Here is a 22,085-nt window from a genome sequence, read left to right on the forward strand (position 1 = left end):
GGGTGATACCTGCAAAGCAATGGTTTTGCTGGTGGTCTGGCCTGTCTCCCTCAGTGATCAATTATTAAAATCAGGCTTTATTTAGCAGCAGTAACTCAATTGATTGCATGGACTGCAGGAGATATGAATCAGTGGCTCTATGTATCTCTTCAATTTAGCTTTAGAGTATTCAGAGACCTGAAATAGAAGCAATGGACATACTTATTACATTCGACTATGTTTTTGTGTGTTAACCTAATTAAGCACTAAAATATAACATTCAGAAGTCCAGAAAAAGATATTTTTGACAAACTTTATGAAATAATCACCTAAGTGCAGTACGGACTCCTGGACTGCTTTACAAGACTTTTTGAAGTGAGGGTGGGGTTTTCATATTTAAAAATTAACTAATTTCTTGTAAGTTAGTTTTCATCATTCAACGAGATGTGGAGAAGTTTTGAGCCAAAAGGTCCTATAGCCATGCTGAGATTGACACTTAGAAACTGGAGTCAAAGTCTCATCCACACTGACAGGTGGGTGGGAGGACACAGCAGGTAATCCCTCCCAAGCCCACAACTTGAATGTCATCCTCAGGCCCTACACTGTAGAAAGAGAGAATGGATGCCTGCAAGTTGTACACTGACCACTCCTTCCCCCCACAACAAACACACTAAATAAATATACATGTAATAATTTTAAAGTTGTATTGACTACAAAAAATTATTTATAATGTGCAGGGTTTTCCTTCCTGTCTAGTTTTCAAAGTCGAAAACCTACATTCTCATTTTTTAAAACATTAAATCTTGGGCTTAGGAGTACAGCTAGTAGAAGAGCAATTGCCTAGCATGTGCAAAGCAATAGCTTTAATGCCTAACATTGAAAAGTTCAATGCTTTGGGATAATGCTCTTGTACAGTGTAAAGATTTGTCACTCGTTTTGGTTTAATAAAAGGCTGATTGGTCAAGAGCCAGGTAGGAATTATAGGCAGGGCGACCAGACTAGGAGAATTCTGGGAAGAGGAAAGGCAGATACAGTCACCAGCTAGACGTAGAAGACCCAAGATGAGAATGCCTTACTGAGAAAAAAACCAAGCCACATGGCTAAACATAGTTAAGACTTATGGGTTAATGTGTGCCATAAGAGCTGGTTAGTAGTAAGCCTGAGATATGCCAAACAGTTTATAATTAATATAAGACTCTGTGTTTTTTGGGGGACTGAATGGCTGTGGAACCAGTTGGGACAGAATCTTCTGTCTACATTTTAATTCTTTCTTAAACCAGGATAATTATTCTTCTAGAAATTGAGTAATTTTCAAAATCAAATTGTAAAATGACTTCATTGTGAAAACCTTTCAAATACTCAAAAATAAATAGAAACCAACCAATGCACCCAATTCCCAATGTTGATAATTTTCCAAATTTTAATAATTTGTTTTTTATGTATCTTCCCCAACCGGTCCTTCTGATTAACTGTTTTAAGGTTAATTCCAACATTGCTCCTATAAAAGAGTGTGAATACAGCAGTTGTTTTCAAACTACTTATTTATTGATTGTTGGACTCAGATATTTGCTACCTCTACTAAGCATATGTTGCATGTGACCACTTTCTTCAGCCTGCATTTAGTCCTGGAATTAACTGGACCAAAAACTAAAGGACCCTTTAAAGAACCCTTTGATTAGAAATATAAACTGATAATCGGTGGAATCACATTGTTCAACTATTTCAGCCCTATCATCATGTTCTCACCTGGCCAGTTGAGATGACATTTGAAATGTCCTATAAAATTCAAGGATGATCCAGGTTTTCCATAATGTTACAAGGCCATGGCCTGTTCCCAGAATCTCTGTGCTCAACTGGATCTCATGAACCATGATCTTTACAATCTTCCAAATAAACATTGAAATTTTCAAAGATAATATTCTCCTTATTATTAATAATAATTATTTTTACAAATAGTGGTATCTCTTCTAGAATCTTCACTCCAAACCAGGCCAATCATATGCAGTTTTTAAGAAACATAGCATAAAAGTTGCCTGTTTGGGAAACCTTGTTTCCTAAAGAAAGAACAAGTGAAAGCTATTAGCAAAGAAGCCGTGAGCAGCCCATACTCTGTGCTTCTACATAAACTTTGTGAGTCTTTATAGTCACGAAACATTCAAGTATAGTAAAGTTGTTGTTGTTGTCATTTCTGGCTAACTGTATATTTGTTTTCTTTCTGTATCTTTGACAGACACCATGACCAAAAGCATCTTAGGAAAGGGAAGTATTTATTTGACTTACACTGCTGGTCATAGTTCTTCAGTGAGGGAAGCCAAGGCCAGAACTTAAGTAGGAACTTGGGACAGAAACCATAGAATACTGCTTGCTGTCTTGCTTGCTCACTCATGCTTGCTTATATTCCTTATACATCCCAGGACCACATGCATAGAGAAAGCTTCTGCCCTCAATAGGCTTAGCCCTCTTACGTCAATTAATAACTAAGACACCTTCATGCCAATCTGATCTAGGAAATTTTTGTTTAAGACTTCCTTCTCAGGTGACTCTGGGCTATTTCAAATTTGACAATAAAAACTAACACTAAACTAACTGGTTTTTGTTTTTTTGAATTTTGGACAAGCCATGAACTTTGGATTTCTGTATCTTCGTGGGGGCACAATTCAAATATACAATAGCCAATAATTTGTAGCATTTTTTCTTGGGATAGATCTATTAAATAAGTGGACCATTATAACTTCTGGAAGTATATTAGGATGGCTTTCAACAATGACCCTAATTTTTCATAATTTCTGAAGACATACAATTTATGAAGCATATTGATAGTTTTCCTGTTGAGGGAAGAAAACAAAAGGTAGGTTGCATTTAAAAGAAACACCAAAAAAATCATGTGACATTTAGAGATCAGCTTTGCCCTTTTCCAAGTCTTTATAACAGTATTAGTTGAATATAAAATGAAGAAATGATATAACTTATAAAAGGTCAAAGAATACAAAACAAGCCTAATTTAAATTAAGGAACATCTTTTTTCTCCCCTCATATTCTTTCTTGCCACTTGACTTTATATGCCTTTTATATTATATTTTTAAAAATATGTTTTAGACACCAAGTGCAAATGAGGGTCTAAGTCATGTGATCTACAACTTCAGTAGTTCCATGCTTAAAATGGGAAGTAGGGACTGGAGCAATGGCTCAGAGATTAAGAGCACTTGATGTTCTTGTAAGATAACAGGAAAGTTATCAATGGTTCCATATGCCATTGTCCAGTTCCCAGTGCCCGTGTAAGGTGGCTCACAACTATTTTAACTCTAGTTCAAGGAGTTCTGATGTCCTCTCTTGACCTACATGCATGGAGTATATATATATATATATATATATATATATATATGCACACACACACACACACACACACACACACCTGCAGGCAAAGCACTAATACATATAAAGTAAAAATGAATATATCTTTTTATTAGATCTCTGAGAGTTTTGTACAATATATTTTGATCATATTCACCCTCCCTCCCCCAGATTTTCCCAAAGATACACTGTCCCCCCCAACTTTGTATTCCCCTCATTAATGCCAATTTCTGCTGCCTAAAAATTCTTGGATATGTGTTTTTCTACTGAGTGTGGTTGATTTGACTGACCCTTCCTCCCCGAGTGGTTGATATTTGCCAATATCTCCTTGGTGACGGGTACAACTTTGTGTCCATCTCTCCTCTCTGGGATTTGCTCTCATTTGGGCTAACACAGGTCTTGCATATTGTCTGAACCACTACAAATTCCTATGTTCATCTGTTCGGTTGTGTTCAGAGATCATGTTTCCTGGTGGTCATCCACTACCTCTGGCTGTTACGATTTTTCCACTTCCTCTTCTGCAATAATCTTTTGGAAATGAGGAATGGTATATGTCTTAGTTAAAGTTTCTTCCTTCCTTCCTTCCTTCCTTCCTTCCTTCCTTCCTTCCTTCCTTCCTTCCTTCCTTTCTTTCTTTCCTTTTGGATTTTTGAGACAGGGGTTCTCTGTAGTTATTGGTGCCTGTCCTGGAACTAGCTCTTGTAGACAAGGCTGGCCTCGAACTCACAGAGATCCACCTGCCTTTGCCTCCCAAGTGCTGGGATTAAAGGCGTGTGCCACCACTGCCCGGCTAAGGTTTCTATTGCTGTAAAGAGACACCATAACTACAGCAACTCTTATAAAGGAAAACATTTAATTGGGGCTTACAGTTTCAGAGGTTTAGTCCATTATCAGCACGTTGTGGAGCAGAATAGCATGAAAGCAAACATGATACTTGAGAAGTAGCTGAGAGTTTTACATGTGTATTCACAGAAAGCAGGAAGTAAACTGTGTTCCACACTGGGCATAGCTTGAGCATATGAGCTGTGAAAGCCTGTCTCCAAAGTGACACACTCCCTCCAACAAGGTCATACATACTCTAACAAGCCCACAGCTCTACCATGTGGGCCAAGCATTCAAACACATGAATCTATGGGGGCCATACTTATTCAAACACTTAAATTCCTTTTACGGCTGAACATCCTACAGTTTCCTTTTCTCTGTGTCTTGACCAGTTGTGGGTCTTTGTGATGATCTTCAGCTTCTACAAACAGGAACATCTCTGATGAGGGTGGAGAGGTCTCTATGTGTATAATGATAATTCAATAGGAGTTGGTTTAGTACTACATCCATTTAGCAGGATGATAACAGTAAGTCTCTCCCTAGGGCTTATGATGTGTATAAGTCCAGATTCTTGGCAAAATAATGGATCTAAGTATGAATTTTATCTTGCTGAGTGGGACTTAACTCCAATTAGAAAACAGTGGGTTACTCCCACAACATGTGTACCATTATGACACGAAAGGGTGTGTCTTGTCATTGTTGTAGTTCGCAGGGTTCAACTGGGTAAGAGTGATGAATGAATATTTTTCCCCTCCAGTGGTATGTACAGTCAAGCACTCTGAAAGCTAACCAATAGAGGTAAGCATTCAAGTCAAGGCCAGCTTGATTTCTCTATGTCCAGTGACTCAAGTATGTGATGTCAGTAATAGGGTCTAACCGTGAAGTTATGGTAAGTAACCAGGATCATTAGTGTCATAAGTGCTACATATGTCATGTCATGAGTCACCTTTTTGGGGTGACTTCTGCCTTGATCATAGCCATGGTGGGTTCATATGTTCCAGGTTAAGGGCGTAAGGTTTAGAAATGTTAGGTAGGAGGAACAGAGATAAGAAAGAAACACAGAGACATAGGATTGCTGTGGGACAATGGTCTTTTATCCTGTCACTTGTATTATTTTTAATAAAATGCTTATTGGCCAGTAGCCAGGCAGGAAGTAGAGGCATAGAAACAAGAATTATGGGAAGAGGAACGTTTCAGTCTGCAGTAGTCACCCAGAAACAGAGGAAGTCAGACACAGAGCAAGCAAGATGTGACTGCCTTGCTGAGAAACGTACCAAGCCATGTGGCTAACACAGACAAGAATTATGGGCTAATATGTTATAAGAGTTAATAAGAAGCCTGGCTCCTAGGCCAATCAGTTTATGATTAATGTAGACATCTGTGTATTTCTTTGGGACTAAACGGCTGTGGCATGTGGTGGGACAGAAACCCCCATCAACATAGGATAGTGCTGAGAAGACAACTCAGCAGATCCTGAATGCTGAATTTCTGAGTTCCGAGTTCTGAGTTCGCCTGCATTTAATTTTCCATACAATTTTATACCACAATACAAAAGTGGGGGGGGGGGGAGAAGACAAAAGACTGCTTTAACATGATACAAAGGATAATCAGAACAGTTACTTGTTTCAATATTTGAGACATCAAACCATTAATTCCTAAGACAAGCATTTGATGTTTGGGCAGTGAACACACCCTAGACCAAGTATCCTATAGGCAACAACTCCCTAAGTCAAACCTCCTATCTCAAAAGAAGGAGGGGAAGTATGCTTGAATTCTCTGACCTTTGGTCAGGGTGTAGCGGACCTACCTCTATGGGCCATCTTAATGTCCTAAACACCAAGTAACCACACCCTAGGTCAGGATAACTTGTTTTGTAGTCACACCTGTTATCAACAGCTTTGAAAAAGCAAAAATAAGCTCAAATTCTCTGACTTTCAAACAAAATAGAATAGGCTCACATTTTTGGGTTCCCACTTATTAGCAATTGTAATGTTTGGGTTACTTTGGAACCTTGATGTCCAACAATTCCAAAGGAAGTAGCCCATTCCTGTGACTCAGCTTTTTGTTAGCCTAGTGTCTAGTTGTTACCCCTATAATGAATGGTAACTCCTTTTTAATTTTATCTATGTACATAGATATTTTAGGAAGCTCCTCCAGTAATAGATTTCCTTATAACTTTTTGGAAAGGTTTTTAACGTTCTCTATCTATCCCTTCCAGTTTCCCTCTTCTACCATGTCCTCTTGTCATCCTCTTACCCAATTTATACTTCTTGTTCCATAATTCCTTTTTAACCTTTTATGCCAGTGTATTTTTCTTCCCTTGTAAGACTTCCCAGAAGCCCCTAGTAATTTAGGAGTAATTTTTTAACCTCACTGGGTATTCCAAAAAAAAAAAAAAAAAAACCCAACACATATCTAAAGATTCAAAGCTAACCTCCACAAATGAGGGAAAATGTGATATCTGTCTTTTTCTAGGTCTGGGTTACCTTAATCACAATAACTGTTTCCAGCTCCATCCATTTAGCTGAGCATTTTATGATTTCTTTTTTTTAATTGTTTTTACTGAGCTATATATTTTTCTCTGCCCTTACCTTCCTCTCCCCTCCCCTTCAACCCTCTCCCATTGGCTCCAATGTTCACAATTTACTCAGGAGATCTTATCTTTTTCTACTTCCCAGGTAAATTAGATCATGTATGTCTCTCTTAGGGTCTTCTTTGTTGTCTAGGTCCTTTGAGATTGTGAATTGTAGTCTGATTTTTCTTTGCTTTATATCTAAAAGTCACTAATGAGTGAGTACATATGATATTTGTCTGCTGGGCCTGGGTTACCTCACTCAATATGATGTTTTGCGGTACAGATCTAATACTGTTTATAATAAAAAGCTAAAATTGTTAACTTAAATACAGTACTGAGCACTGAGAATGGTGAGACACTATTCTAAGTGTTTAATAAGTGCCATCTTAACTTCATCTTCACAAGACCCCATGATGAAGATTCTGTTACTATGTCCTTACTTTAAAAACTAGTGAAGTGAAGTATAGAATGATGAAGTACCTTGAGCCATGTCAAGTTAGTAACTTGGAAAGCCGAGAATCAAAGCCGGCTCCAAGAGCCCCTACTCAGCCAGTTAATGTCCCGATCCCTGTGTTAGTAGTATGTGCAAATCTCTTTCTGTGTGCAGAACTAGTCACATAATAAGGGCTTAACAGATGCTAGTTCTTACTGTTTTCATACTGTCCTCTGAAGGAGTAAAGGGTCACCTATTGACCGTAGGTCTGTCTCATGTTACAGTGTTTTCTTTTCACCCAATCAGCCCCACTCCAATCAACACCAAAGATGGCTGACAATCTAGTAATTAACAATTAGCTTCATTTCGCATTATAATTGTCAGTCACACAAGGAGATCAGACACTCTTTTTTTTTGTTTGTTTTGTTTTGTTTTTCGAGACAGGGTTCCTCTGCAGCTTTAGAGCTTGTCCTGGAGCTAGCTCTTATAGACCAGGCTGGTCTCGAACTCACAGAGATCCGTCTGCCTCTGCCTCCCGAGTGCTGGGATTAAAGGCGTGCGCCACCACCGCCCGGCCGGAGATCAGATACTCTCAAGGGTCTACATGAGCTGACAGTTTTCCAGCTTTTGAAACCATTCTACTATGCTTTCCGTCCAGTCAAACTGGCGCTTCTCTATTTTATCTTTGTATTAAGGAATCATACATGCAAAGTAAAAATGCACAATTATACGAGTATAATTTGCTGGATACTTATCAATGTATATACCCATACAACTACCACACAAATAAAATCATAAAAATTTGCATTACCCATAGAAAGTTCCCTCAATTTTCTAAACTTTATCTTATGGATTTATTTTACTGGTTCTTGATTTTTTTTAGATAGATGGATCATATAGTCAAATATTTTTTCATGCTTGGCTTTTTAACCCAGTTGCACTGTTCTAAGATTATTTCATATTGTTGGATGTATATAGAGTTTATAACTTTATATTGTTTCTTAGTGTTTCACTGTATGCTTTTAGTTGGTGGCTACTTAGAATAAGATAGCTATTTTGCATGGCCAAAATCATATGATTATTTACTATACACAAGTGTTTTGGTTATATACATATACATACCTACAGGATTGATGGGTTAGAGGTTGGACATGTTTTTGACATTTGTGGATAGTCCCACATATTTTCATAGTGATTGCACTGTTTTACCTTGTTATCAGAAATTTATAATTTTCCAGTTGTTTCACATCCTTATAGAAAAATTTAATATTTTCAGATTTTAATTTTAGCAGTGCTGTTGGTTGGTGTCTTAGGGTTACCAAAAACAAGTTGGGGAGGAAAGAGTTTATTTGGCTCACACTCCCACAGCACTGTTTATCATCAAAGGAGTAGAGGACAGGAACCTGGAGGCAGAAGCTGATACAGAGGCCATGGAGGGGTGCTACTTACTGGTTTTCTTTTCATGATTTTCTCAGCTTGTTTTCTTACAGAATCCAGGGCCACCACCCTAGGGGCAGTGGCAGCACCCATAATGGGCTGGGCTCTCCCAGTCAGTCGCTAGTTAAGAAAATATTCCATAGACTTGTCCAATCTTATGGAGGCATTTTATCAGTCAGGATTCCCTCCTCCCAGATGACTTTAGCTTGTGTCTAGCTGACTTAAAACTAGCCAGCACAGATGGGTAGTGGATTTTCAATATAGTTCTAATTTGCATTTCTCTGGTGAGACATTTCCTAAGTCAATTCTGAATATATATCAAATTATATGTGTGTGTATATGTGTGTGTGTGTGTGTGTGTGTGTGTGTGTGTGTGTGTATGTATGAAAGACCTTGGATAGTTATGAAAATATTGAAGAATCATATGAAGCTGAAAAGACTTTTACTACTATATTCATGACTGCCCTAAAGCTACCATCGTGAGGACAGCATTTAGAACCGAGTCCAGATGCTATACCTACAAATATAGAGTCACCTGATTTTTGTCAGTCATATTAGCCAGTCAACACATTAGAAAAAATATCTTCACAATAAATAGTTCTGATGCTATTGGGTTTTTATATTAAATTTATTTTACTAGAAATGTCTAAATTTTAGCAATGAGCAACAAAGCTTCTTTTTAAAGTCAAACAATATTTTTGTGGCTGTAAGACAGATAAGAAAAGAACACAGAGAGCATCATCATAGATATAAAATTTAGATGTTATCAATCAAACAAGAATGTCTGAACACCAATAAAATAAGCAATTGTTAGGATAAGTAGCAATCCTCAGTTGCGAGAATGTATATGTTTTAAACACAACTATGTGATAAAGAACTTATATCCAGGAACTATAGGCTTTAAAAATCTCTTATAGATCATTTTTTTTTTTTTAAAAAAAATTCTCAACAGCTTGGTGAAAATGAAGTGGTTAACATTGGTTGTCTACTTGATGCTATCTAGAATCACCTGGGGAAAATTTTTTAGACATGATAGTAGATGTCTGGATTCAATTAGCTGAGATGGGAAGACCCACCTTAACTGTAAGTGACACGTTTCTTTTGCCTGAGTGTGGCGGGATTTTGATCCATTTAGACAATGACTTTTGGGGCAGCAAGCCCTAGGTATGCTCTAGTCTGCCTATACACAAAGGGAGAGGGACATGGGCTCTCTCTTGCTCTTGCATTCTCTTGAGTGGTGGTAGCTGAGCAGGAGGTGGAGAGAAGGAGAGGCAGCTTGTGGTTGGTGCTCTTCACCAGGCAGAATGGCTGGACAAAGGCAGCTGGATCAGCAGTGGCATCTAATTGGTTCTGTGTCAGTGTATATATAGTGTTTGTCCCTATCCTATACCTAAATAAATTCTTGAGACCCTTTAACAGACTCTCGTGGTTACACAGAAAATGCCTTGAGGACATGTGAGTGAGACCATGAACTAAGGATGGTCACTCCTCTCTCTGCCTCATCTCTGTGAATGTAATTTGACCAGCCACCATTTTGCCTTTACCACTATGATGTATTGAACACTGATGTTTCATGTTTTAAACTTTCTAAACAATAGAAATTCTAATAGGTTATTTGTATGTGTGATTTGAATTTTTTTCCATGTAGGCTAAACATGTTAATAAAACAGGATCATGCCTTTCTTTCTAATCTTTCCTTTAATTTCTTTTTCTTATTTTAAGCTTCAGCAAAGCATGGGATAAACATACTGGAGCCAACAGACTTGTTTTTCTGTTGGTATCAAAGAAAAAAATATTCAACCTTTCACTATTAAGTCTTATTCAAGCCTATTCCTGCTCCTTCATTTTAAAACTGGAAGTTTGACTTAGGGAGTGGCTGCCTACAGGATACTTGGTCTAAAGTGTATTTGTTGCATATCCTGCCCAAAACATCAAAATGCTTAACTCAGGAAATAGTGGCTTGATGGCTCAAGTATTGAAGCAATTAGCTGTTTTGGTTGTTCTTTGTGTCATGTTAAAGCAGTCTTTTGCCTTCTTTTCCCCTTTTTGGATTGGGGTATATAAATGTAAAAAAAAAACATGTGTGAATTCAGTATTCACTGAGTTGCCCTCCTGGTACGATCCTATGTCTCTGTCTTTCTTTTGTATCTCTGTCTATTCTGCCTGACATTTCTTATCCACACAACCCTACCCTGGAATGTGTGAACACGTCATGGCTGAATCACGACAAATGTCACCCCAATGTGTGGTTTACAACAATGGTCATTCATTGCCTGTGTCTTATGCTTCCTTTTTTTCCCCTTCTTTTGAGATAGGGCCTCACTATGTAACCCAGGCAGGTTGTCCTATCTCATTCTCCCAAGTGCTGCAATTGCAGAAGTGAGTCCAACCTGAAATCCAGTTTCTTGAAAAGCAAGGCTTCATACGTTTTACTTATTTCGGACAGTAGAGAGAATTCAGTTTCTGCTGGAAGCCCAAGGCTGTTCTTCCAGCTTGAAAACATTTATCTTACCCAGATCTGAACAACTTATCTCTCATATACTGTAGTTAAATTTTGCTTAGTAATACCTCAGAACTTTGTCGCACTACAGTAAATGAATAAATAATAAAGTAGCTTTTCTCCAGGAGGGATAGCTGCAAGCTTTCTGCTGCTTTATTTAGCTCAGTGCTTGACTCAGAATTTTCACTGATCAACTTCATAAAAGGTCTTCAGTGGAAGCTGCTGGGATCAATGTGACAGTAAGACTTTGTGTGATGAATGCATTCCCTAATTTTTAAAAAATAATCCAAGCACAATACATAACCACTCTATCTGATTCTTCTTCACCACTGCACTGGTTTTTGCATGAAACTTGGAAACCAGCCATATTCTCCTTTGACTCCGTTTTTCCCACCAGAGTGAGTTGGAATGTCATAAAGACATGCTTTTTTAAACTATTCAAAAAAGGGAAAAGGAGAAATTCTTCTATATGGATTTGTGTAAATTGTGTGAGTGTGTGAACTGAAAACTCAAGAACTAAAATTTGAACATTAAACAAATTTTAGATTTAACATCTTTGAGGTGTCAGTGAGATCTGTCATCTAATATTTAAGCTTGATCATCTCCTTTGTGGTTAATGTGTACCCCCAGGCATTTACTGTGGGCTGGCAAAGCTCTCTTCTGACCTATCTTCCAGTAAGCATTATTCCTGCTGGCAGGTAAGGTATTATATTATGGGAGTTGGATAGATTTCAATGGCAGGAAAAGACTGAGCTCACAGCAGGTTCATTATACACAGAATGCTGCAACACAGTTCCTACCAAAACAAAAGAAAACAAAAAACCAAACCAAAACAACAACAAAAAAACACTGCGTGGTCATGTGTGTGTGTGTTCTTGTGGGCATGGGCATATGTGTATACTCCTGTGTGTGTGTGTGTGTGTGTGTGTGTGTGTGTGTGTGTGTGTGTGTGTGTGCATGCTTCTATATGCATGTATGTGTGCATGTATACACATGCAGGAGTGAAGAGTAGAAGGAGGAAATATGCTCATCTCATCAGCCAAGAGGCAAAAGAGGGAGGAGAGAGAGAGAGAGAGAGAGAGAGAGAGAGAGAGAGAGAGAGAGAGAGAGAGAGAACAAAGTACTATTATCCACTTCACCAGCACAGTCCCAATGACCCAAGGAATGCCCACCAAACCCCACCTTAAAAATATCCACTGTTTCCAAATAGCATCACCTTTGGAGTTGAGTACTTAACATAGAAGTCTTTGGAGGACAGTCACAATCCCAAGCTATAGAAACACTCAGGGTTTGTGTTCCATGTAATAGCTTTTCAGAGTAGAGAAACAGAACAAGAAGACAATTATCAAAGTCCTGCAGACTGACAGCAAAGGGAATCAGAAATCCAGACTATGCGGGGTTTTGGTTTACGTATTGCCCCATTTCCAGCCACAGCTGATGGCATTATTACCAAAATAATCAGACTTTTGGTAGTTTTAAGAGTATACTTCTCTGGTGTTTGTCTTTATTTGTTTTTTCTTAAATTAAAAAAAATAAAAACATACTTAGATGAGGCTTCTCTTTTTAGGCCTGTAAGGTATTTCTAAGAAACTAACATTTAAAAAAGACAAAATTGCTCACTCACATGTGTTCAACTTTCAAGGGAAAGCAACAAGGTATTGGTTTACCAGTTGGCTCTACCAAATCATGAAGCCAAGTTGATAAGGCTAATTGTACTTTATACTAAGACTTAAGCATATTATTTATGTCATTAAAAATCAAACCAGAGCCTTTAAAACAACTTATGTTCATGATAGAGCCTACTTTATTTTTTCTGAATAGTTTTTTACAAAACACAATCTTTTTTAGCTTCAAAGAATTATTTAACTTCAAGGTACACAGTGTGACATTTTGCTGAAGGTATATGAAATGATTCTTATAAAGGGCTAATCTCCTGTCACCTCACAGTTACTGTATTATTTTCCTCATTGTTGTGATATAATACCTGACAAAAGCCAGGTATGGTGGCCTGTGTCTCTAACCCCACCACTGAGGAAGCTGAAGCAAGAGTGCCATCAGTTTAAGATCAAAGTAGTCTATGTAGTGAGTACCAGGCAACCCGGTTGTGCAGAGCAAGACAGGAGCAGAAGAAAGAATGGGAAGAGAAAGGATGGATGGGAGGGAGAAGGGAGGGGAGAAGAGAAGGGGGAAGGGAGTGAAGGAGAGCCCAGCACCTCCCCGCCTCTTGACCCCCTCCCTGCCTCTTGACTCCCTCCCCTGCACATCCTCTGGCTGTATCTATGCTCCCCACAGGTTCTGTGTCACAGAAGTTTGTGGAGTGACTCTCCTGCACATTGCTAGTATCGTCTCTGAGATGTCTTTGCCTCTTCATTCACCTCTTTTATTTAACACTTGTGGGATATTAAGTGTTATACATTTACTGAATCATGTTTTCTAGAAAACTCTTCTGACCTATCTCTTCTTGTGGCCACTGCACCTAGGTGGCCATTTCTGCCCCGACATGGTCCCTTGAACATAGGAATAGGACCTGAATTCCCATTGCTTGTCTCAAAATGTGGCTTGCACCACCAGACCTCAGGAAAGAGAGTTACCTCTGGGGCAGACAAATCCTGGTTCAGATCCTGGCTCTGTCACTTTATGCTAGGGACAATTTCTTTTCTTACTACTAGCTTGCTACAAAGTCAAATTGCCTACTGACTTCATAAATGGAGTTCTAAACTACCAGGAACAATTGACAAGATAGTCATTATCCCTCTACCCCAGGGACAGCAGGGCAGGAGAGACTTCTCAATATCTGCAACCTGAAGCCAAACATGGCGGCTCATGCCTCTACCCACCCCTAGAAACTGGGAGGCCGAGTCCGAAGGATTGTTTCATTTGAGGACAGTATGGGATACAAAATGAATTCAAGGCTATCCTAGGGTCTCATAGTGAAGCCTCATCTCAATAAAGCCAAATAAGTAAATTAATTAAAAATATGTACCCTAAGCCCAAGGAATTCCAGTATCTAGAATACATAGAAGGGAAGTTACACTGGAGTTTGCTTTGTTTTTTTGTTTCAGTCTAATGACTTCCTCCTCTTCTATCCCAAACCCACGTAGACTACAAATACTGATACTCTCATTGAGAGGTTCAGACCCAAAGTGTTAGACGTGAGAAAGATAAGCGGGGCTGGCAAGAGTGAGAAATGGTAGCAGAAAAGGTATTGCCTTTCAAGCTTCCACCACTTCACGACGACCTCTGAAGAGGCACAGGTGTGCCCAGGCGGCTCGGGGCTCATCACTGCAGAGTATACTGGGAGAAAGTTTGTGGAGAGAAATGAAGAAGACAGAATTTCTCCATCTCCCATTCCCCCACTAGTTAAATTTCACACTACGAGTGTTGTTATCTCCTCGCCAAGTCTAGGTTGCTGTGGCCACGTGGAACACCAGATCCTGTGCTCTATGTCACTGCATTCAAGTCTGGTGAAACTCTGGGCATGTGGCTGGTAAAAACCAGAGAGAAGCCCATTATCGTCCCTATGACAGGACCAATGTATTGCAACACTGCTTTCCTCTTACTAGATGACTAGCATCCAGTGTGTGAAGACTTTTCCCCAGGCCACTTTGCTGCTGCTGAGTGCTGGTTTCAAGACATTAGTGTAGTCTGTCTCTTGGAATTGTAGAAGGCCAAAGTCAAGAACTTGTCACATAGGCCTGACAACCTGATCTCAGAATCTATGAAAAGAAGCTTGAATCTCTAATCTCAGCAGTCCTACTGGGAGGTGGAAGGTGGCCAGAGAATAGTAGGAGAGCAAGCCTGGCGTATGGAGACAGAAAAAACCAAGAAAGGCCTTGCCTCAACAAAGTGGAAGGAGAGAACTAACTCCTGAAAGTTGTCTTCTGACCCCCATGTGTGCACTGAGCCATGCACAGCTTGCCCCCCCCCCATGAAAAAATATTAAAATAACTTGGATCTTATGGAACATGAGAAAGAGATTCACTAAAGGTTTTCCAGCTGCAGAAAAACAAGAGTTAAGAACTTAAAGCCTGCTGTCTCTGTGCTCTGCCATCTCATTAACAAAAAGTCAGAAGTAGGTGATTCCAGAGAGGCACAGGCATTGGGGACAGATTTTCAAGATTCCTGATGGGATCTAGAGCTTCACTTGGCTTTGGCTATCAACACCACCTACCAACCACCCTCTGTCTCCATCTAAACTCTACCTACTAAGGAAAGGAACTAAGTAGGCACCACTGATCTGGGCTAGAAAAGACAAAGGTAAAGAGGAGAGTGCTTTGAAGTCCAGGAAGAAGAGGATCAAGTGTCTCCACAGGTGACCTGAGGTTCAAGGACTCTAAGCTGTTCAAATGGTGAAAGACTGAACTGTGACTGCCCATCACCCACATTCTGTCTGAATGCTTCAGCAGATACCAGATTGTTCCTCAACTTCTCCTAATACCCAGGCATGTATTAGATGTCCCGTAGCCCCAGCGCACTCCACTGCTTCTGAAGGATAAAGTTGCATCCAAGACTGGCATTGACTTCTCAGAATGAATAGGTGACAAGGTATTCTACGGACTTATCTTCACCAATGGTCAGCTGCACCCTGGGACTGTGCAGGTCCAGACTGCTTCACCCTGGCCACGAGGCTGGCCTCTGATACTATCACAAGTAGGTGTCTCAACACCATGATGCTCCCCTTTGTACCGTTTCCTGAACGATATAGACACATGTTTATTTCTAGTAGGCACATCTTTTGATTTAATTTCCCTTTTGACATTTGTCAAAGTATCTTCAGTGTAATGAATGGTACAAGTTAAGGCACACTTGAAAAGTATGTTTTGTCAGGCTAAAGAAATGGCTCAGCAGGTAGGAGCATTTGTTGTCCTTGCAGAGAGCCTAGGTTCGGTTCCCAGTGCCCACATGGTAGCTCACAACTATCGATGGCTTTGGTTTCAGGGGATCCAACACCTTCCTCTCAGTGGGCACCAGGCATGCTTGTAATACACAGACATACATGCAAGCAAGCAAACACCCTTACATATAAAAATACAAAATTATAAATGTATTTTATCATCCATTCACATTCTTTAATTTTACATGTATATTTCAGACTCAAATTATACTTAGTTCTTACTTTGGCAGTTTACCATTTCAAAACTTTATGCATGAATTAAATTGTGTGTATGTGTGTGTGTGCGCGCGCGCGCGTGCATCGTAGTTCTTTGACACAGCAGTCAAAGTGCATTAATCTACCAAAGTGCATTTTACTGTATTATTACTATTCATGGGTAAATGTGACATGCCACTTGTGCAATTCAATAAATAAAACCAGATTCTGATTTGTACTAGCAAACCTTTCTTTCTTTCTGATAAAAGACCGTCCTTTTGTATTTTCTAAACTTGGTAATCATAAAGTTGTCCATCATAGCCACTGGGTGAGGTATTTTTTCCCTTGAAAGGAAACTCCCTGTGTGATGTCAACATAAAATGTCAGAATGAGAAATGAAAAAAAAATAGCAGCAGCAATTATAGTCTCAGAAGTAATATGTGACTGTAAGATATGCTGTTGTGATGTTCTATTTATTTACGGATATAATATTAATGGCAGAGATGATACAGTTTGGTCATGCTAGCATGTGGCTTTCCTTGAATAGTGGCAGGCAGTTGGTTGCACAGGTGGCAATAACAAGTTGTAGATCTTAGCATGATATAACTACTATTTTAAGAGCCATTTCTGAAACCTAAGTAGATCAAAGGAATTGAAACTGATCTGTTGGTATCAAACTACAATTTCCATGCTGCATCTCGCTAGAGCCCTAATAAACAAAAGTATTCAATTACTTTTTAAAAAATTAAGTGTATTTACATAATAAAATTTTGCTTTACAGAAGTTCATATTAACATTGCCACATTAGGAAACAGTTATTCTTAAAAACAAAAATATGAAAGATGTGGGGAGAGCTATGGATTCCTGACTTAGAACACAAATCCTAGGCTGGCAATGGAATTCAATTAAATGGTAGATTCTAAAATTAAAAAACTCAATGCTGTTGCAACATAGACTAGACATCAATTAAACTTTCTATCAATTCAGTTGATACTGGAATAAACACAAGGGTTTTAATCCCAGCACTTGGGAAGCAGAGGCAGTTGGGTCTTTGTGAGTTTGAGGCTACCCAGGTCTAATAGAGGAAGAAACCCTATTCTTGAAAACCCTACCTTGAAAAAAATTCTAAAAATTTAAATATTTAGCAAAATCTTACAGTTTTCAATCAACAATGTGCATAAATTAATGATGATCTGGAAGTTTTCATAAAGAAAAAAGTATTAGTCATTAAACAATTCAGTTGAGCCTTCTATACTTAATTTAAAACTTTTAAAATATATATTTACTTTAAAAAAGTCTAGTCATACCTAATGAACTGGTAGTAGAAAACCAGACCTGTGGATCCTGATTTGCTTGTTGCTAGCATTTTTGATAATCTCACCCACCTATTGCAACCTACAGTCGCTTTAGGAGGTGGGGGAGGAGGAAGGAGGTAAATGAAGATTCTTTATCTTAACTGCCAATAATTATATCTTATCAGCATAGTTACATACTTTTTTCTTTCAGTAGTATGTCATAACCTAATAGTAAATATGTATGTGTGATATTTAAAAATAATTCAGAATAGTATTAGGTTCTTATTAGATGTGACACCAGGATAACCTGTGGCATGTCATAATCCATGCTCAAACCTTGATCTGTTCAGTTCTTTTTGACCTGACAGAATTTCTATACCTCTGAGGAATAGCAGTGTTTTTGCTTTTGTTTGTTTTTTTATCTCCCCTGGGCATATCCTTTTGACTAAAACCACACTTGTTTTTTATATATTAAAAATTGCTTTTCTAAAAAACCAGCTGGATGGATAGCTATCTAGTGCTTTAATGAAAGGTTTTCATACCATAAGCAAGATCCCAATTTAATTTCAAAATTAGCATCAGATAACTACCAAAAAGATTCTTTGTACACACAGGTTTGCACATGGAGAGAATGACAATAGATTCCTGCTCTCCTTGGTAACTGATGAGCTTCTAAGTAAACATCACTGTTAAACGTAACTCAGCATTAGACCCAATGGCTGTGAAGTGAAGATGACCCAGAATTGAGAAAATACAGTATGTCTTGGCTTTTCTGAGTATCGTTCTGGGTCAAGTCACAGTTTAGATGTTAAAGCAAGGACAGCACACTGAAAGGCTGGAAAACCTGAAATATCATTAAATAACTACAACATGACTGATGGAATCGGTGTGGCTACATGGCACAGCATCCTGAACGCAGAGGCAGCCAGCAGTTCGCTTGCTCTTTCTCTCAAGTCCTGGTTGCTGAGGCCTCAGTTATAAACTCAGTAATGCCCACTAGGTAAAATCCTTGAACATTCTAATACGGTATAATTTTTCTTTAAAGATTCATTCTTATTATTTTTAATTGGTGTGTGTGTGTGTGTCTGTCTGTCTGTCTGTCTGTGTGTCTATGTATGTGTGTGTGTGTGTGTCTGTGTGTGTGTGTCTGTGCCTGTGTGTGGGTATTTCATGTGAGTACAGCTACTCAGGTCAAAGGTGTTGGGTTCCCCTGGGAGTCGGAATTACAGTAATTGTGAGCCAACCAGCCATGTGAGTGCTGGGAACTGAACTTGCGTCTTCTGCAAGAGCCATATGTGCTTTTAACTTCTGAGCCACCTCTTCAGCCCTCATAATACATTTTTAAGAGCTGTACTTTATGGATAATTATGTGTCTCTGTGGGGGGTATGTCATATGAGTTCTGGGTCGGAGGCATGAAATATGGGCCTACAGATTCCCCTGGAACTGGAGTTATAGATAATTGTGAATTGTCCAGCTTGGGTGCTGGGAGTCAAACTCAGGTCCTATGTGAGAGCGTTAAGAACCCTTAAATACTGAACCATCTCCTCATACTCCATGTTTTTGTATGTTGGTTGGTTGGTTAGTTTTGCAGATCAGCCATTCACTCCTGCTTTGAGCTTTCCCTCTTGACCTATTTAAATTAATTGCCCACCTGACAGATTCCCTACCTGCATAAACTTCAGTTTTAACAGCTATTAGGTAGTACTAGAGAGCTATCAGTTCTACGACACTCAGGAAAACGGAGAATGAAATTGGTTCTTGTAATTGAACAGTCAGATTATGAATTAAGGAAAGATACAGTTAAGTCATGGGAAACCTGGAAACAGAGGAAGGCCAGTATTAGTTCTAGGGGCAGAAAACTACCATTCTCTCGAAGAGGAGTGTGAGGCAGACCATTTACAGATATCCCCTAGATTCCAAAAAATAAATACGTTATTTATCAACCATCCAGAAAACTCTATAGCCTTGTAGGTGGGAAAATCTGGGGTGCATGATTATGTGTGAAGGTCTGGCAACAGTCACGTCTTCTAAGATCCTCGCCCTGCAACTCTAGTCAATGGGCCCACAAAAATGCTATTAAGATCAAAATATTTTAACTCAACACAGGAATTATCTGTTCCCGTTTACCACTTCAGAAACACAAACGCCCTGTTCTCAGCACTCCAGATGAAGAGTCAGGAGGATTTTGAGTTCTAGACAAGCCCTGGCTAAATGGTAAGCTCATGGCCAGCCTGGCCTAGAAAGTAAGACCTTGTTTCTGAACAACCAACCAACAACAACAATAATAACAAAATGCCCACAAGTAAACGTGAATAGAAATATTTGAAAATTTTCTGTTTTGGTTTATACTTGTAAAGTGGCCTAATGATACAGTCTAAGGGAGAATGAAAGTGTGGGTGTGTGGTGTAGCCATTTCCTCTGATATTGAAGCATTCCATTCTGCAGGTAAATTTTTTAAGACAGATGGTAAATGACTCAAAATATTTTTAGGAAGTCCTTGAAATTGACAAGATTCATTAGACCACCTCCATGCTAAGAGTTCCCCTCAGGGAAGCAGAGCCAGACTGCAAAGAAGGCTCTCAACCTAGTCAAGTTGCAGAGAAGACTTTGAAACCCATCCAACTGTCTGGAAGAAGCAGAAAGCAGCCAAGCTGCTTGGAAGAGGGTTAGAGCTACTGAGGAACCTGGAAATGCAGCAGGCACTCTGCAGCCCACTGAACTACCTGTCCGCTGTGCAGTGTAAACAACCTCCCACCCATATTCCTGTAAGTGAACCTCAACAAAACTAATCGGTTTATCAGGTTGAACTTTGGTGGTATCTGCACTTTGATCAGTTGTGTCTCCCCAGGAAAAGTTTTGTCACACAACACAGAATGAATGTTTCCTGGCTTTCACCATTTTGTTAACAAATATCTAAAACAAGAGGAAAAGCCAAGCAAATTATAAGAGCAAATAATCTTCAAAAAGATTAAACTGGTGGTATGGCAGCAGAGAAGGCAAGTGGAAATTATTTGGGCACACATTTATAAATCAGATCTGTTTATGTCATCAAAAGAAGGAGAATACAGAAATCAGAGTTCATACAGATTGTTACACTTTCATCATAATGTCCATATCAATCCTATTATTGCTATATGGTCATGTGACTGCCAATGGCAAAGCTAGAGTCTAAATGCATGTTATCTGGCTGCAAAGTGCACTCTTTCTCTTACTGCATACTGTCTTCTGTTCAGGCTTCCGTTCATATACTTTTTATATGCTTAGAAAGAGACCCTCTACCTCCAGCACCTAGTAGCTAGGTGACCACAGGCAAATCACCTTAATCCTTTTTAGGTTCATATTAGTCACTCATGCAGAGGAAACGTGACATCCTTATGTCAAAACTGAGATGCTGGAAGGTTAAATAAGGCAATGTTCTTTAAGAGTAACTTTTATACATACAAGCCATTGTTGCTAAAACTTATAAAGAAAAATGCTGACAAGATTGCTTAGTCAATAGATGTTATCATTGAGGACTAGTAGAAACTTCAACTGGAAATAATTGCTTTCTGAATTAGACATACTCTGGACCATTGTTGAGTTATGTTGCAAACAGCCAGTTCATCTTGCCAAAGGTGTCAGGAAGTAGATAAATTCAGAGTAGATTGATAATATGGTTAATGTTTTGAGCAGATTAAGACCCATAAGAAAATATGGGCTGAATTCATTAGAATGGAAACAATAACAGTCTCTTAATGCATAAATAATTATAAGAAAAAGATAGACCAGTGTGGTGGTTTGAGAATGTCCTCCACAGGCTCATGTATCTGAACACTTGGTGGCACTGTAGGGGGGGCTTTAGAAGCTATGGCCTTGTTGGAAGAAGTACCTCACAGGAGCCAGTCCTTGAAAAGTTGTGCTGTTTCTAATTGTTCTCTCTCTGTTTCGTTCTTGCAGTTGTGGATGTGAGCTCTCACCTTCCTGCCCCAGTGGCCATGCCTGCCGCTTGCTGCCACGCTGTCTCCACCATTACCGATCTAACCCTCATGGAACGGTAAGCCAAATAAACTCTTCTTTCTCGGTGTTGCCTTGGTCAGGGCATTTAATCACTGCAACAGAAAAGTAACTTATGCAACTATTTTTGTTCCTGTTCTTTGAAAAGTAACATGAAAGTTACTATGGAAATACAGTATAGATGTGAGAAAGAATTTACTGGTAGAATTGCTTGTTACAGATTAAAATAGACTATTAAAAGACATGGCAACTTCTTTGTTGATGACGTTTCTAAAGAAAAATGGGCACAAATCAATTCTGTTTGGCCAAGAAGAGATGCTTGCAGTCACAATCCTAGAAATGCTAAATTCCTGTAATCTTCTTTCAAAACCTCTCAGGCTAATTCCCTTGACTAACATAAAAGATCTATTTTTTTTTCAAATTACTTTTATCTAAATAGGCAAATTATTTGAATGTACTACCACTCTACAATATTTTAAGTTGATATATTTTTGTTAATATGCTTGTACCTACGCAAGTAACTTCTGCAGTATTTAGATACCCATGAATTTGTGTGTACTTCTGAAAATAATGTAGTATCCTTTTGTGAATATATTTCCAAGTTACTTGA

The sequence above is a fragment of the Arvicola amphibius genome, chromosome 3 (genome assembly GCF_903992535.2).
Source record: "Arvicola amphibius chromosome 3, mArvAmp1.2, whole genome shotgun sequence".
NCBI lineage: Eukaryota > Metazoa > Chordata > Mammalia > Rodentia > Cricetidae > Arvicola > Arvicola amphibius.